Source organism: Aegilops tauschii, chromosome 6 (assembly GCF_002575655.3).
Source record: "Aegilops tauschii subsp. strangulata cultivar AL8/78 chromosome 6, Aet v6.0, whole genome shotgun sequence".
Classification (NCBI taxonomy): Eukaryota; Viridiplantae; Streptophyta; class Magnoliopsida; order Poales; family Poaceae; genus Aegilops; species Aegilops tauschii.
In genome coordinates, this window is record NC_053040.3 from 488955477 (window position 1) to 488971572 (window position 16096).

Here is a 16096-nt window from a genome sequence, read left to right on the forward strand (position 1 = left end):
GGTGTATGATGTACCGGCGATCAGCTACTAGACAGTGCACCACGACAGCATATCAGAGGCAAAGGTTGAGCGAAGGAGTTCACGGCCGAGATTCAACGGAACAAGGTCGTCGAGCAGAAGCAACATGAGGATGAAGGAGGAGGTGACAGCGGCTTGGAGCAAGGAGGAAGATGACGACGAGGCGTTTCTTTCGCCAGCTCAGTTTTTAAAAAAGAGGTCCGCGGTTCTTTTTTAAAAACAGAGAAAATACCACGGTTTTGCAAATACTACAGTATTAAAATCATAGTTTTTAGTGACAACCAAACACCTCATCTCTCCCTAGTAATAATAATAAAGCATGGATTGTTCACCGTCGCGGCGTTTTTACAGAAAGGTCCTGTGGTTTTTAATAATTGAACCCGCAGTCCTCGTCATAACTCAGCCCGAACCGGTACGGCGGAGAGAAAAAAAAACCCCGGCCACCCGCACGACCCTGCCTCCCAATCCCATCTCCTCCTGCAGCGCGCCGCCACCTCCTGCCCCGCCCCGCCTCACCGCGCGCCACCGGCCACCACCGCCGCCAAGCTGCCGTTCTTCGCCAGCACCCGCGGATCCGGACGCCCCTCGCCTTCCCTGTCGGCTGCACCTCCCAGCGCCGGCGCCCCTGCCAAGCTCTGCCGCTGGAGGATCTCCTCCGCTGGATCCACATCCCCATGGCCGGAACGGGTCTTCCTCGAGTACCCATGCTCCATGACGCTCCGGCCGCCCTCTTCCTCTCTGTTCCCTCCCACCCCTCCTACCACAGCCGAGGCTCTAGGCACCCTCTTCTCGCCCCTTACCCCTCTTCCTCCCTGTTCCTTCCCACCCCTTCTCCCGCAGGCTCCAACCGTGGTGGTGGGGGGCGAGCAGCTGCCGTCCGGTGGCTGGGGGAGTGAGGAGGGCGCCGGTCTAAAGCACGAGAGCTCGGCGCATGGCGACAATATAGATCGGCTACAGCGGCGGCGACGACCCAACGGCGAAAGGGGATGGCTGCATGATGATCTTGTTCTGATCAATTCTGAAATAGGAATGGAGGACTACTGTGGTGGTCACTGTTGAGGATGCTGGGTTACCTGACAGTAGGTATGCAGTTTCAGAATTATTGGTTGGACGTACAGTCTCAAGTCTCAACCTAGCAAGAACACTTTCATGCTGATACATTTTTTGTCTGAAAAAATATTTAGTCCTTTTTGTCTTGGAACAATATAAATTCTGCAATGGTCGTGCTACAACACATGCCTTACAATTTCTTCACTGCAATATTATGCTACAACATATGTCTTATGTATTTCATTTTGTATCAGTTTACTTGCCAGATTTTAAATTGGAGCTTAGCATGAACTGAAGAGAGGATACTTCAACATGTATGTGCTGAAAGTGTCGTGGTGGGCGCACACAGATGCAAGGGATGGCTAAAGAGAGGAGAAGGCTCGAGGGCGCTGGTGGACTCCAGAGGCGAGGTTAGCATGAGCGGGCGCGGGACGCCGAACATACCCAGGTTCGGGGCTCTCCGGAGAGATAATACCCCTAGTCCTGCCGAGTGTAGTTGGATAATCGATAGTACAATGTTGCTCCTGGATCTGTATGGAGGAGGAAGGAAGCTGGCCAAGGCTTGGGCTGCTCCTTCTCTCCGGTGTTGCTGTTTTGTGGCTAGTCCTCTTGCTCGCTCCCCGAATGATCGTGGGCTCCCGGGGGGTTTTATAGTCCAACCCCCCGGGGGTACAATGGTAATGTTACAAGTCGGTGGGTCCGTATTGTCGGTGTCTGGGGACCCGGGCTGGGTCCCGCTGAGGGCTTGTGGTTCGCCGGGTTCCCCTAGGTGCGGGCCCTGCATGCCTAGGGGGACTGTGCGTCGTCTTGTCGATCGTCAGGGCGTGGCCGAGTTGAGTCACGTACATTGCTCTCCGTCAGGTTGCCGCTTGCTGTCGTCAGCGGTGAGGGCGGGGGCACTGTAGCCACGCCGGCCCTGGTCAGCGGGTAGGTGAGGGGCACTGTTGCCACGTTCCTATTGACCAGAGGCATGGGCGGGGCACTGTTGCCTCGGTCATCGTTGATTGAAGTCTCGTCCCCATCATACGGCCTGGATGGGACGGGAGTTGACCCGCGGCTGGATTGCGTAGCACGCCATGGGTGGCGCTGGCTTGGTGAGGAGGCTTTGGCCGTGCCGGGTTCGGCGGTCTTGCGCTAGTTGTTGAGGCCGAGTCGACGTGTCTTGCCGGGTCGGCTAGTCTGGCCGGCTCGCGGGGCTTGGCCGGTATTGAGGGGCGGTGCCAGCCCCGTTGGTTTTTTTGAAGAGGATCTGGGTTCCGTTGCCTGCCCAGGGTCCATCCCCCCGACTGTAGTCCCCGAAGCTGTGAAGGTCCACCGTCTTCGGATGAGTGGGCCTTCGCAGTTTCCCCCTTAAGCAAGGTGGATTCTGCGAGCGTCGGGTCCGGCAACACCCACTGTGTGCCGGTTTTCTCGAAAACCGGATCGTGGCATCCCGGCCGTGGTGGGGACCAAGAAGTCCGCCGAATCTTGGGGCAATCCTCGGGCTTTGCGCGGGCGCCGCGTGGTGCCCGAAAGTCGGAGGGGCCTGACATGCCACGCGCGTGACGGGACCGGGCGACGGGCTGGGGCCCACCGCCGTGCGCCCTCGGCCCAAGCGCACGGATTTATTGCGGCGTCCGGGGGCCGGTTGCTCTTCCTCGGGCAGTTACTGCGCGTGTACGTGCGCACTTATTCCGGGGTAGTGGAACGGGCCCATGCAGACGATCCCACTTCCCCACGTTCAAACCGAGGGTTATAAATCCGGGGGCAGGGGGCGGCGGACATTATTCTCGCTCGCGCCCTCCTGTCCCTTTGCTCTCGCTCCGCTCTTTGCAATTGACGCACTGCGGCGCCTGCTGCTCCGAGCAGAACTCCTTCCCCGTCCATCTTCCTTCTTCTTCCTTTGATCATGTCGCTGCCATCGGGCTCTTGGATGGGTTCGAATGTCACCTCCGAGGACATCACCCAACTCCGGGCGACGCGGCGCCTGCCGCGGGAGACGGACGTCGGCGTTCGCCTGCCGCGCGGCGAGCAGAGGCCTCGGCCCGAGGGGCAGGGGCGCGTGGCGTGAATGACATCTCCAAGGCCAACCTTGGGGAGGACTGGCGGTTCGGCAAGGCGCCGTACAGCCAGTCGAACCCGGCGCCGCAGGTGAGTGTCTGGTCTTCTTACTTTGCTGCCGCGCACCTTCTCATCCGTCCTGACGCGACGTGGGGGGGTACTTCTGAACGCGATTCGGCATCCTTACGCCCGGGCCCCGTCGCAAGTGGAGCCGGTGGCGCCAGAGGAGCCCGCGGTCATGGCGGGAGGAGGAGGCCGAGTCCGACGCCGGCGCTGGGCGTCGCGCGGGTAAGTCTCATGTTTTTCTTCATGTGTCTTGAATTGCTGACCGCGACACGGAACGGTCGGTGCTGACGCCAGTTGTCGGTGTAGTGGCGTTGGGCGAGGGAGGCGGCGACGCGGGCGGAGCCGGGTCCTCGCACGGGGCGGCGCCGAGCCGCCCGCATGGGAAAGACAGCGTCGTGCCGCGACCCCGGGCCCTGAAGCGCACGGCGGACCCGGCCGCGGCTGGGAAGCCGGCCAAGAGGAAGCGCGGCGGCGGGCACGGGAGGCCAACCCCGGTCCCGGTCTTGGCGGGGTAAGCTTCATCTCTCGTTTGCGCTTAGATTTTTTTCTTGAGCTAGTCTTGTTTCTTTTCCGCTCATTCTGTCTTCTTCTCCAGGTCGCCAATCGCGCTGGCGAGGGCGGTGGCGGAAGCCGCGACCGCCGAAGGGGCCGCGTTCCGCAGGAGCCGGTCCGACCTTGCCGACCAGGCCGAGGTGGAGGGACGGGCCGACTCGGACCTCGGCCTGGATCCGAACGACGCCGAAGCCTTGGCCTGGCGGGACAGGAACCGGGCCGAGGCGGAGCTGGAGGCGGCGTCGGTCCGTGCTTGGACCGACGCGGCGGCGGCATGGGCGCAAGCCGGCGCGGAGCCGGCCTGACGCGAGATGCCGAAGGGCACGGTGGTGGCGGCGACGGTCTTTGAGCCGTCGTCGGTGAGGGAGCGCGGCCGTGGAGGCCGGGCTGAGGTGGTGATCCCCGACCGGGAGGTCATGGAGGTGGAGGATGACACCCCGCCGTGGGCCGACGTGGTCGAGCGAGCGGGGACTGATGGTGGTGGAGGCGGCGTCGTTTTGGAAGAGACGCTGCGGGCGGCGGTGTCGGAGGCGCCACCGGTTTTGGAGGAGGCACCGCGGGCGGCGGTGCCGGAGGCCACCCCGGCAGCTGGGCCGGAGACGGCGACGCAGGGCATCCCGGCGTCCGGGTCATCGTCGGCGCTGGGAGGGGCGTCGGAGGAGGTGCTGGCCGCGTCGCGAGCGGCCAGCGGGGAGTACGCCTTGGTGCCCCGGCAGGGAGGGCGCCGAGCTGTCGTGGCGCACCCGGCGCGGAGCGGGGGCGCCGTTGTCTTCGGGCCTCAGACCCAGGAGGAGGCGGCGCTGGACGCCGTCAGTCGCCGCCTGCGAGGCCGGACGGAACGGCTCGAGGCCTTCGCCCAGGCCGAGGTGGAGAGGACGCGCGACCTGGAGCGCGCCGTTCTGGTAAGTCTTCTTGTAATTTCTTCTTTGTGGGGGAGCGCTAGCGCACCCACTGGGTGTAGCCCCCGAGGTTCGGGCCAACTACGTAGTAGTTGGGTCGAAGCTTTAGATTGTTTGCCTTGTTCTGATTTCTGCTTTCTTCAGCATCTCGACGCCTTCCGGGTCGCCGCCTACAATCGTCTCCTGGGCAAGCACCGGGAGCTCATGGAGCAGCTTGCCGCCAAGGAGGAGGAGCTCCGCATCGCCGCAGGTATTCTTGTGCTCTTTTCTAGTGGGGGGCGCGCTAGCGCACCCACTGGGTGTAGCCCCCGAGATTTGGGCCAACTGTGTAACAGTTGGGCCAAATCTTAAGTCTTGCTTTTTTTCTTCTGCTGAGTCCTTCTTTTTCGCAGCCGAGGTGCTGTCCTGGCGGACTCGTCTGCTCCAGGCCGGTCATCACTACGACCGGCTCGTTGCCGACACCGGCCATATTGGCGTCGAGGCGGCGCAGGCGAGGGTGGAGGTGGCCGCGGCTCGGTGGTCTCTCGACGAGGCCAACCAGCTGCATGAGCAGCTGGCAGGTCACAAGAGCCGCCTCGAGGCCGAGGTGGAGCTCCTTAAGGCAGAAGCCGCCAAGGTGGCAGAGGCGCAGCATGCCCTGGTGGAGGCGGACCAGCAGCGCGGCTAGCTGGCCGACGACAAGGGCCGGCTCCAGGCCGAGGTGGATCGCCTGCGGGGGCAGGTCACCACGACTGAGGGGGCCCGTCAGGACGAGGCCCGTCGCTGCGAGGCGGCCGAAGACAAGGACGCCAAGCTGAAGGCGGCCCTTGCCAAGGCGGCCGATCTGGAGAAGGCGCTCGAGGAGCGCGACCGCGCCATCGAGCGGGAGCGGCGTGGTACGTTGCTTGAGGCGCAGCACCTGGAAGAGTCCTTCTCTAGTAAGTGCTTTTTCTTGTCGTTTGCCGGGTCGGGATCCGGCTTTTCTTCCTTGTTGTTCTTCTTCTAACTCGCTTCTTCCTTTGCGGCAGGGGCCTTCCCAGAGACGCAGCGGCTGGCGGAGGAAGCCGTCCGCTATCAGCGTGACCCGACCGGCGTCGTTGGGTCCGGGACGGATCCGCGGGTGGCCTGGACTTCCCGGAGATCATCGCCGCCGCTGAGGCCCGCCAGGTCCTGGGAACGCAGTTAGGGCGGCTGTCCCGGGCCGGCACCGCAATGACGGCGGCCCTATGGCCGGACTCCGTCCAACCGAGCAGCTTGTCGCGCCTGGCGCGTTGGTTGGAGATGGGGCCGGACCGGCTTGGCGAGTGGCGCGTCTCCGCTGCTCGTGCCGGTGCTGAGATGGCGCTCCGGTTCGCGCTGTCCTGGCATCCGGACCTGCAGCTGGACGCGTTGATGGGCCAGCGGGCCGGTTCGGAGCAGCTCTTGTAGGAGCAAGCCGGCTGGATCGCCTCCCGGGCCAGCTACATCGCCGAGTTCGCCTTCCACGACGAGTTCCATCCGAAGTGGACGGAAGATGGCAGGGTCGTGGACGGCGACGACTACGGCTTGCTCCTCTACGATCCGGAGGGGAGCTCGAAGGAGCCGGGCGTCTACCGCGACGCGGGTGCTGAGGAGGACACCGGCACCTCGCTGGACCTAGAGGCCGCCAGGGGAGAGTCGTTGATGTCGCGACGCGGCGCTGGAGATGCCTGAGACACTTTGTGTAAAATCTGTTAAATAGCAGGTCCACCCACCCACTGGGGGTTTTAGGGTGTAATGAACTCGGGCCATGGGCCTTTTCTTAAATACTTGTGTAGATGTCGTGGGTGCTTTTGCTTTTTTGCCTTTCGTTTTTTGGACCGATTTCATGCGCTTTTCCTTTCTCAAACCTCCCCCCCCCCGCGAGTTAGACGGCCGAGGCTCCTGTCCGTGACAAGGAGTTCGGTTCTTTGAGAGGAGCGCGCAGGACTTGGGTCCCTCGAAACGTTGAGCGCGAGCGAAACACCCACTGGGCCGGCTGGCGGCAATCCGGTGAAGCCGGTTGGGGAGCAGCCGGTCGTGCGGCTGTTCATTTGATGAATGGTGGGCCGGGTCGATCGACCCGGCAGCCTTTGACTTAGTGTATGAAGCGCGAAGGAGCTTTGGCCCGTTGTGCTTGCCAGCCGACAGCCGACAGCTGGATCTGTGGCTTTAGGGCGAAGTGGGGGACCGCGGCATCCTAACTTTATCAGGAATCACCAAGTAAGGCGGCGGGGTGGCGACCGAGTCGGCCAGCCCCCGAGCCCCCGGGTCGAGCGAGTCGGACCGGTGGCCGGGTTCAGTGGTATAGTGATGCAAGGAAATAGGGACACAATAAATTGGTCGACAAAAGGCAGCCCCCGAGATTTGTTCGGGGACCCCATGGTTTCATGCGTTCACAAAAGGCGATGATACATACGCTCGTGCGGCTAACTGTAAAACAGGCGGAGGAGTTCCGCGTTCCACGGCCGGGTCGTTTCTTCACCGGCAGTGTCCTTCTTGCGCTTCCTTGACTTGCGTGCGTCGATGAGGTAGTAGGCGTTGCGGTCGCGCAAGGCCCTGCTCACGATGAATGGGCCCTCCCATGGAGGGGACAGCTTGTGCTGGCCTGCCTGCTCTTGGACGAGTCGGAGGACGAGGTCGCCCTCGCGGAACGCGAGGGGCTTGATCTTCTTGCTGTGGTAGTGCCTCAGGCCTTGCTGGTAGATGGCCGAGCGACTGAGCGTCAGGAGGCGTGCCTCTTCGAGCAGGTCGACACCATCTTCGCGGGCTTCTCTGGCTTCGGCTTCGGTGTACATCGCGACGCGCGGCAAGTCGAACTCGACGTCGGTCGGGATGACGGCTTCGGCTCCGTAGACGAGGAAGAACGGGGTGAAACCGGTCGACCGATTCGGCGTGGTGCGTAGACTCCAGAGAACGGCTGACAACTCGTCAAGCCAGCTGCCGGGTGAGCGGATGAGCGGCTCGACGAGTCGCGGCTTGACGCCGGACAGGATGGGTCCATTGGCCCGCTCGACCTGCCCGTTGGACTGCGGATGCGCAACGGAGGCCAGGTCGAGACGGATGCCGGAGACGGAGCAGTATTGCTCGAGCGCGCCCTTGGCGAAGTTGGTGCCGTTGTCGGTGATGATGCTGTTCAGCATGCCGTAGCGCACCGCTATGTCCTTGATGAACCGGACGGCTGTTGGCCCGTCCAGTTTCTTGATTGGTCTTGCCTCGATCCACTTGATGAATTTGTCCACTGCCATCAGCAAGTGCGTCATGCCGCCTCGAGCGGTTTTGAAGGGTCCCACCATGTCGAGTCCCCAGACCGCGAAGGGCCAGGCGATCGGTATGGTGCGGAGTGTTGACGCCGGCTGGTGGCTGCATTTGCTGAAGCGCTGGCGTCCCTCACACTTGAGGACGAGCGACTCGGCATCTTGGAGGGCCGTGGGCCAATAGAAACTGTGGCGGAACGCCTTGGCCACCAGGGATCGTGATGCGGCGTGGTGCCCACATTCGCCCTGATGTATGTCGAGGAGGATGTCGATGCCCCGTTCCTGCTCGACGCAGCGCTGGAACACGCCGGTGGAGCTGCGCTTGACGAGCTCGTTGTTGATGATGCTGTAGGCGGACGCCCGGCGCTGCACCTGCCGAGCTTCGGTCTCGTCCATGGGGAGAACCCCGTTCTCCAAAAATTCTGATATTGGGAGGGCCCAAGATGGAGTCGTAACCACGGCAAAGACGGCCACCAGGGTGGGTTCCGAGTCAGCAGCCCCCAAGCCGGCTTGAGCAGCCCCCGGGTTCGGGGATGGCGACGTCCAGGTCCGGGACGATGGTGGCCGGGTCGAGCTGAGCAACCCCTGGGTCGGGTTCAGCAGTCCCCGGGCCGGGTTGAGGTGCGGCCGGGTCGTCTGGAACGTGGATGGACTCGGAGTCCGGCGATGGCTTGACGGACGACTTGCGCAGGTGCTCGAGGGAGACGCCGGACGGGATGGCTTGTCGTGACGAGGCGATCTTGGCGAGCGTGTCGGCTGCTTCGTTCTCCGCGCGCGGGACGTGGAGGAACTCGCAGCCCTCGAAGGATCCGGACAGCTTCTGGACGAGGAAGCGGTAGCTTGCCATGTTGGAGTCGCGGGCGTCCCATTCGCCGGAGCACTGCTGCACCACCAGGTCCGAGTCGCCGTAGCACAGGATGCGCCGGATGCCGAGTTCCTTGGCAAGCCGGAGGCCGTGCACAAGGGCTTCGTACTCGGTGACGTTGTTGGAGGCGGCGAAGTGGATCTGGAGCGCGTAGCGGAGCCGGTCGCCCTTCGGGGACGATAGTATGATGCTGGCCCCCAAGACGAGTCGCATCTTGGACCCGTCGAAGTGCATGCGCCAATGCGTCGAGTCGGGAGGCGGCGGCAAGTACTGGGCCTCGGTCCAGTCGACGAGGAAGTCGGCCAGGGCTTGAGACTTGATCGCGGTGCGGGGCTCGTAGAGGATGGTGTGGCCGGCTAGCTGGATCGCCCACTTGGCAACCCGGCCAGAGGCATCCCGGCACCCGATGATTTCTTCGATAGGTGTCGTGCTGACCACGGTGACGATGTGCTCTTGGAAATACTGCTTCAGCTTGTCGTCGCCGAGGCTGGTGAAGACGACGCAGGCCGCGCTTTGGTCCGGGTAGGCGTCGTCGCGCATCGCGCCGCCAGCTGGAGGTGGTGGTGGAGGCGGAGGCGGCTGTCCCGCGCCTGGAGCCGGAGCCGGAGGGGGCGGGGCGTCGCCCCTCATGATGCGCTTGGTGATGGCGCACTGCCGAAGCGTGTGCGTGGAGGGTCTTGCGCCGCTGTGGTACTTGCAGGGGGCGTCGAGCATCTGCTCGAAGCTCATGGCGGGTTGCCATGCCGTCTTGCTGGTTTGCCGGCGCTTCGCCACCGGGTCCGCCGCGGGGTCGGTGGCCGCGACGAGCCGGTTGTTGTGATGCGACGCCGGCTGGTCGGCCTTGCGCTTGTTGTTCTGGTGATGCTGCTGCCGGCTGCTTTCGCTGGCCGGCTTCGGAGGGGGAACCGGCTTCGCCTTGCTGGCTTCATCCAGCGCCACCTGGATCTTCATGGCGGAGTCGGCGTTGGCGTACTTGTCCGCCGTCACCATGAGCGCGGCCATGGTGGCCGGCTCGGAGCATAAGAGCTTCTGCTTGACGAGGGTGCCGTCTCGGCACCCGCTGACGAAGTACTGGATCGCCTGGACTTCATGGACGCCCTCGCAGCTATTCCGGAGCTCGGTCCAGCGTGCGAGGTACTCGCGACCGGTCTCCGTAGGCCCTTGCACACACATGGCGAGCTGGCTAGGGCGGCCGGGTGGCTTGTAGGTCCCCGTGAAGTTGCGGACGAAGGCTTCCTCGAAGTCCACCCACGTGTTGATGCTGCCCATCGGCAGGCTGTTCAACCACGTGCGGGCCGACCCTTGGAGCATGAGCGGTGCGTAGCGCATGGCGAGACGACGATTGGCACCGGTGATGCCAATGGCCATGGTGTAGTCGGTGAGCCAGTCTTCTGGCTTCACCGTCCCGTTGTACTTGGGGGTGTCGCGGGGGAGCATGAATCCTTTGGGGAAGGGCTCCTCCCGGATGCACGGGCCGAAGCACGCCGGCCCGATAGCACCGCTCTCCTCCACCTCCAGGGAGCGAGCGAGCTGATCGAGGCGGTGGCGAGCGTCGGCGTCGTCGATGGCGCGCGGGCCAAGTCGACTTGCGGCCAGGCCACGGGGGGCCGGGTCGATTGGAGCCGGACGCCGGCCATGCTGGCCGGGTCCGCGCTGGATCTCTAGGACGGGCTCGTCGCCAAATCCGCTGGCGGCTGTAGCGGCCGGGTCGCGCCGAGTCCGGGCTCGGCCGGAGTGCGCCTCACCGGGTGGCGAGGAAGCGGTGCGCAAAAGTTCGCCGAGCCCGCCAAGGCGGGCGGAGCTGGATCCCGCCGGTTTGGCGAGCTGGTTGAGGCGGTCCTGCTGGGTGTTGGCGGCGTGGAGGAGTTCACGCATCCGCCCGATGCGCTATTTCAGCTCCTCACCCGCGAGCTGGTCCAAGCCGACTGCGGTTGCCTGGGCAGCGTGCATGTTCTTCGCTGGGGTCTCATAGACGGTATGGACGGCGCCGAGGGCCCGGCCAATCGCTCCTCCCCGGGCACGCACATCGGCGACCTGGCTTGGCTCGGCCGTGGCGGGCGTGAATCCATAGGCGGCGTCGCGCTCCAGCTGAGCGGCGTCCAGGCGACGCTGAGTGGCGGCGAGCGTCTCAGATAGGTCCAGCATCTGCTGGCGCCTTTCCTCGAGCCGGGTTCGGGCCTCAGCGACGTTGGTGGTGTCGACGTCGGTGCCGATGGGGATGCGGAGGCTCTGCATCGCAGCGTGCAACAGAACGGACGGCTCGATGCGATCCGCTGCGGCCCTGGCTTCGGCAGCCTTCCTCGTCTTGCTCAACAAGGAGGAGGCGCCGTCGCCGGTGACGAAGACCTCCACATGGACGTCCATTGCCCCGGCGGAAACGCCGCCGCCGAGGGAGAGGGGAGAGTCTTGATGACTTCCCTCATGAAAAATCCTGCTAATTCATCTTGAATTGGTCGGAAGCGAGCTTCTGGACTAAGCCTCCTCCGCAAGTTATCCGTCGCCTTCCGCACGCTATCCGATGCCTTCCGCTCAGAGGTGTGTCTCCGGATGTTCTCACAAACATAGTATCCACATAGATTGGTCCCCGGTGGCTGCTTATCCACATTAACTAACCTTCTAAAATCTAGCTCATGTTTGAATTCACCGACAATTTCTTCTGAGAACCGTCTCCAAACCCTACAGGGCAAAGAAAATTAAATGAACAAGGGAGTTATTAGTTACTTGATATTAGGAAATGAACGAAAGAGACCGATCGATATAGAGCTCAAATGATTGAAAATAATTACTTTTGCAGCATTTTTCTCATGTCGGCCCAACGCTTTGAATCCGAATCCATAGAGTCCATGATTAGAACTCTGCAGGTGTGAAGTTCAATATTTAGCAGAATCCAGTGGAACCTGCGGACACGTTACATGCACAGTCATGCATAACTCATCGATTAGACATACCATGCATGGAGTAAACAAAAGAGAATGGGCACAAGACAGAAACACTCACCCAAAATGGTAAGGAAATAGAATATGACTTTTGAGTTGATGCTTTCTAAGAAACTTGTACAAGTCTTTCTCCACATCTTCGGGGTGATTTTGTAACACATGTCCATTAACGATATGTGGGTCAATGAACCCAACATCATGGATGTTTCTTATTTTGCATTCCCAAATCTTCAATCTGCATAATAGCGTACGCAACAATATAGTTAGGACAATATATATATATAGTGCAGGCAATGAAGAACGAGATGAGATAGAAATAAATCACTTACAGAACATAGCAACTCAGGATAGATTTGTCAAGGTCGCGCAGATTGAACAGCTGGAACAATTCACTCATATGAACTTGTACAGAGTACCGTTTGGTGTGATGCTCCTCTGTAACATCCGCATAAACATATTCTTTGTCGGCCCATGTTATGAAATGCTTGTACCAACGTAGCAGATTTCGCATTTGTGGTGGTAGACTCTTTTCCCGCGCAGGCTCGACGAGAGGCCCATTCCGCACATATTGTAATGCTATCTCACATACTGGCGCATCCTCAAGGCCTAACAAGGCATGAAGAGTCAAACCCATCTCGGACGCTTGTTTCATGGCACTCGCTACAGTCAATCCAAGTGCTGCCGCAGCTGCTATGATCTCGGGGTCCTCTTCCGGACCGGCTTTCACTATGAGCGGGGGGATCGATTGTTTATTCTGCATCCCGAGCTGGTCAACTTGTTTCCTGCTTTTTTTACTTTCTTCTTTCTCCTCCTTCAATATTTTTGCTTGCCTACGAAGTTCATGTCCATAGTCGTCAGGCATATTCAGCTCGGCTTGGGACGGTGTCGTCAAAAAATCCTTAGCCCACTTCTTTTGCTTCTCAGTGAATACTTGCTTGGCCTCAGGCTCTTTTATCGCCTTCATATCCGCCTTCCATTTCTCATAATGAGCAGACGCGGCCAATTTGGTTTCAGCTTCACTAAGTTCCCAAGGCCTTGGGAGGAGAGGCTTCAGTGATGGCTCCGGTACCCTTGTGGTCTTAGGTACATAAGGGTCCGGGTTAATAGTCCAGGAGCGGGTTTCCTTGCTGTCCGCCTGCTTCTGCTTCTTCGCCGGAGGTGGATTGGGGGGCGTCGTACCCGCCGGAGGAGGATTGGGGGGCGTCGTACCCGCCGGAGGAGGATTGGGGGGCGGCGGCTGCTTACCCGCCGGAGGTTGTGGATCGGGGGACGGCGTCGAATGGCGTGAAGGAGGTGTAGGTGAACCACCACGACCACCACCACCGCCACCACCACCACCACCACCACCACCACCATCGGAGGGGGTGGACTTGTTAGCCTTGGCGCCTCGCCTGGAAACACTATGTACTTCTTTTTCCATAGAATGATCTGGCGCTTGACATCTCCAAGTCTTCTCTCCCCTTCGGGTGTAGCTTTGTCAATCTCCAGGTCCTCAAACTCTTGGACTATGTCTTCCACCGTGACACGAGCATAGCCATATGCAATGGGGTTGTTGTGGTGGAGTGCTCCAGGTGTACAGGGTAAAGCACTGCCGGTAGCTACCTTCGTGGAAACGTTCCCCACGGGATAATGCAGATCACATTCTTTCATCTCCTTTACATCATCCACGGGGTAGTGAGGCTCCGGTGCACGAATCTCGATCGTCGGTGCATTAACACCAGGCGGGGCATCCGTGGAAGCCACGCTGCTTCTCCGCTGCTGGCTTCCGCGATCTGCTTCATGATCTTCATGCGGCCCTGCAGCCGATTTTTCTTTTACTAGTTCATGCACGGTCTGCTTCAACGCATGGAGTTCCGATGCAAACTTCGCCAAAAGATCTGCATCCCGGTCCGTCTTTCTCTTACGGCTTCTGTAACAGTACGGGTCATTGTCCAGGGAAAACCCTACTTTCCACGGAATTCTGCCTTTGCCTCGTACATGTCCTCCGTGTTCATCATTCCCGAGGGCTGTTGTCAGTGCGTCTTTCTCTCTGTTGAACTTGATCAAGCCCTCTTGAGCTTGGGTCATTGCGTCAATAAGGGCTTGGGTGGGAGCAAACTTTTTCTTCCGGTGAACACACACCCCTGTCTCCGGGTCTAGCGATCCCCCATGCCCGTACCACCAGCTTTTGGCCTTTGGGTCCCATCCCTCTATACCTAGAGGGATTCCTCACACCCTCAGGTCCTCCTCCATCTTCTGCCACTTAGGCTCCGAAAGGAGGTATCCTCCTGGACCCATAATATGATGGTACTTTTTCTTACTCGCATTATCCTTATTTTTTTTCGATATTTCCTTGAAATGCTCCGATTTCTTTTGCCTCACAAATTCTGGCCAATCATCTTTCAGTTTCTCATGTTGTCCATTGAAATCCGGAGTCTTGCCCTTGTTGACATAGTCACGGGTTAAATTTTTCTTGAAGTTCCGGAATGCTTCGGCCATCTTCTGAAGAGCGAACTCTTTAACTAGCCTCCTCCTCTCACGTCCACCCGGAACCTCGTTACCGAATTCATCAACTTTGTTGTATTCCGGAGGTAGAATGAAATGTTCCATAAGCTTTCTCCAGCAATCCTTTTTCGTTCTCTTGTCGACAAAACTGAAACCAAGACGTGCCTTCTTTGGCTCCTTCCATTCCTGGACGGTGATCGGGACGTTGTCTCTAACAACGACTCCGCATTGGTTGATAAACTTTGAGGTGTGCTGTAGGGGCTTGCCGGTTTCACTGACAAAATCAATGGTATATGTTTCTCCTGTTTTCATCGCCTTGGATTTGCCACGCTTTGTCGTACTCGATCCGGCCGAGGGCTAAAAAAAGAAAGAGAGTCGTGCGCGTTAATACATATGTATTCACATTTCAGTAAGTTTGTATCACGAGAGGCTCAATGTATATATATACCTCGCCGGAGGTGGTTGCTACTTGCAATTCGAGATCGTCGTTTGTTGACGGTTGACCTCCGTCGACAATGTCCGTTCCTTCACCTTCTTGATCATCGACAATGTCTGTTCCACCGTCAAGGTTCAGAAAAGAAGAGACTACATCCTCTTCTTGCTCATCTGCTGAGCCCGGCACATAAGGAATCTCGTTGTTTATGATGCCCATTAAATAACGTTCAGCCTCCGGATCCCTAAGCGGCTCGGCTCTATCGTCCGCCATATGTCACTCCTGCATGTAGTAAAAATTAATTAAGTATAAAGGAATTAAAAAATAAGATTAAGGGGACATAGAGGAGGAGCAGCGACGGTTGAATGATTAAGAGCTATTAATTTTTGCTTTCATTTCAGCCATTTTTTGAATTTGAAAACAATTTTGGAAATTCGTGAATATTTTATCAAACTCGTAAACATTGTTTTTTGAAAGTCGTGAGCACTTTTAAAATTTATGAAAATTTTCTCAAATTCATGATTTATTTTATTTCGTGAATTTTTCTGAAATTAGTGAAAAAAAGAACTCATGAATAGTTTTTGTATTCGCAAACATTTTTTTAAAGTCATGAACATTTTTTGAACACACAAGTTTTTTTAATTCATATTTTTGTTTTGAATTAACATTTTGTTGAAGGACGAGCATTTTTAGGAAATCATGGACATTTTATTTCTGCAAGGCGGCGACGAGGAGGACGACGCGGCAACGAGGAGGACGGCAGGCGGCGGCGGGCGAGAGGACGAGGGCGAGAAGACAACGGCGGCGGTCCCCTCTTCTTCTAGGCACGCGAGGAGGACAGCAGGCGGCGGCGGGCACCTACCGGAGACGAGAGCGGCGCGGAGAAGACGAGGGCGGCGGCGCGGAGAAGACGAGTGGATGCGTTTGGTCCTTAGCGCGGAGAAGACGAGGGCCGCGGAGAATATATAGGGCAAGCCTTTAGTCCCGGTTGGGGACACCAACCGCGACTAAAGGTACCCTTTAGTCCCGGTTGGGGACACCAACCGCGACTAAAGGTTCGCTTTAGTCGCGGTTGGTGTCACGACCCGCGACTAAAGGTTCTTTCGCGCCGTTTTCGTTCCCGCGCGGAAAGAGCCTTTAGTCGCGGTTCGTGTCACGAACCGTGACTAAAGGGGTACCTTTAGTCGCGGTTGGTGTCACGACCCGCGACTAAAGGTCCTTTTTCAAATACTTTTCATTTTAAAATCTTAAAAATACAAATAATATATCAAAAAATTCAGAAAAATAAAACTAATTCATTTTAAAATCTTAAAAATACAAAAAATATATTAAAAAATTCAGAAAAATAAAACTAATTCATTTGAAAATCTTAAAAATAGAAATAATATATCAAAAAATTCAAAAAAATAAAACTAATTCATTTGAAAATCTTAAAAATACAAATAATATATCAAAAAATTCAAAAAAATAAAACTAATTCACTTTAAAATCTTAAAAATACAGAAAATATATCAAAAAAT

At 58.2% G+C, this 16096-nt stretch overlaps 2 long non-coding RNA genes across 2 annotated transcripts; one reads left to right on the top strand and one right to left on the bottom strand.

Moving 5' to 3' along the window:
* Positions 1-354: 354 nt before the first annotated feature.
* On the top strand, positions 355-1671 carry LOC141025452 (uncharacterized). The gene is made up of 2 exons (XR_012186916.1): positions 355-1101; positions 1323-1671. It is a non-coding gene; the product is annotated as an uncharacterized lncRNA (long non-coding RNA).
* A 12299-nt stretch (positions 1672-13970) lies between these two features.
* Positions 13971-14966, bottom strand: LOC141025453 (uncharacterized). The gene is made up of 2 exons (XR_012186917.1): positions 14592-14966; positions 13971-14500 (listed from the first exon to the last, which is right to left on the bottom strand). It is a non-coding gene; the product is annotated as an uncharacterized lncRNA (long non-coding RNA).
* Between the last annotated feature and the right edge of the window lie 1130 nt (positions 14967-16096).